We start from the raw sequence: 2045 nt of genomic DNA on the forward strand, positions 1-2045 counted from the left end.
TCTACAAAACATCTTAGGCAAATCTCTCCAAGGAACTGAGAGATTGGTGACTGCCAGAGACTCAGAGAGTCCCAAATGAGCAGACCTGAAGGCATGTTCCTGCAGTAAAAGGTGTGTGTGTCTATGCTGGGGCCAGGGGGAGACACTCAGTTCTCTGCCCTTGGCATCCAGAAGGGGACATGGCTAAAACCTACATGACTGTCGAGGGCTTAGGAATATCCCAGTGTGCACTGTTATTGAAATGTCTTGAGTGTAAAGGCCACTTACAGCCACCCTCCTTCTAGTGTGACCCACGGGATGGACACCATACAGGGTAGGTATAGAAAAAATAGGTACTTGTTCATCAACTTTATTCATCAAATCTCCTCACATCCATGCTCTGGGTTGATCCTCTGAAGCTTGAGAAAGTAAGATTCTTAGTAATAAAAATACAAGTGATATTCTGTTACTTGATATGGTTGCGGTTGAAGAATGGGTTGTATAGGTTACTTAGGGTTTTAGATCAGTTCAGCGAGTTGCCCTTCCCTTCCAGCACACATTTCTCTCCTCCTTTCTGTCTTTCCAGGCCTCAAGCACTCTGACCTCTCTGATTGCACCAGCTTATCTAAGCTTAGCCTCGGGAAAGTCATCCAGAAACTGCTATTTATTGAGTGTCTACTTTGTGCCACGCAGTGCTCGGAAAAATCAGGGACAAAGACTAGCCATCTGTTCTTGGAAAGTCCGAGTGTATTTAAAAATGCTTGACATATTATCTCTCTAGAGAGAAGGTGCATTTAAAGGGACCAACACAGACCACACTTGTTAGGGGAGAAGGTCGTTGGAAGGAGTTATCCCCACAGAGATCTTCATTTGCCACCACAGAGGCAACTGCCTTCTTTGCTTACCTTTAACTGTGACACTGGTTGCATATTTGTCCAGCGATGTGAAAGCACATAAGGCGAGACCCAGTCTTTTCTTATGAAGGGTACTACAGAACCAACTGACATTTCAGATGGTTCTTCCCAAATCTTACCGTCGCTGCCCACTTTGATTTCTAGAATGTGCTTCAATGATGCCCAGTCAGTACCTCTGATTAACTAAATCCCATATAGCAGAGAGCTGACTCAAGTGCATGTGTCAGCTGCTCAAGAAGTTTTTATACCCAAGTGCAACCTTGTGTTAAAATTATATATTGGCTCTGGAAAAATGTCAGGATCATGGATCTAGAAAAGGCTGTTAAGGAAAACCTAGAATACTTAGGAGTGGTTGTCCTGGATCTCTCCAGAGGAGTATCCTAGAGGCCAGCACTGCTCATCTACCCAGCCAGCCCCAAACTGAGTGGAAGAACTATTCTGGGGGCGACTCAAAACGAGAATTCTTAGTGGACTTTAGTCAGCTGGCTGGAGACAATTTGCAGACCAGAGTGTGTGGCAAGAGTGGGAGCAGAAACACAAGTGTTAAGACCACCCGGTTACTGACCACCCTACCTGGTCACCCCACGAGTCAGCTCTAGCCCCCTCACCCTATCAAACACCACTCCCACCAAGCCTCTTACACTACATTACCCTGCTTTGTTGTTGTCGAGCTTCTATGATCTGAAATGCCCTCGGTCACCACTTACATTCGTTTATTTAACTCGGTCATTTGCTGCCTCCCAGCCCTAACCCAAAAATCCTATCAGCCCCACACAGCCTTAGAGTAGGCCTGATAAATCCCCCTCCTTGTCCCCGGTTTCCAGAACAGTAGGAACCGGCACAGAGTGGGCGCTTAATGAATACCGGTTGAAGGCGTGTATGAATTTGTAAGGCCCCGAGGGAGGACTTCGGGCAAAAAAAGACTTCTAAAGGCTGGCTCCTGCGAGGCTGCGTAGCTCAGAGCCACCAGACCCCTACTGAGCCTCTGACCCTTTCCTGAGAATGGAAGGACCATCTGAGCTGCGCCCGCGCCCATTCGCCAGCTTCCGAAGGTAGGGACCGAATCAGGAAAGGCGGCCAGAGCTCCAGCCCCGCCAGGAGCCTCCAAGTGGGGGCGAGAGGCGTGGGCGTGGGCGGGCCCCACCCGGGGCC

This window comes from Herpailurus yagouaroundi, unplaced genomic scaffold (genome assembly GCF_014898765.1).
Source record: "Herpailurus yagouaroundi ecotype Mexico unplaced genomic scaffold, PumYag 202, whole genome shotgun sequence".
NCBI classification, from domain to species: Eukaryota; Metazoa; Chordata; class Mammalia; order Carnivora; family Felidae; genus Herpailurus; species Herpailurus yagouaroundi.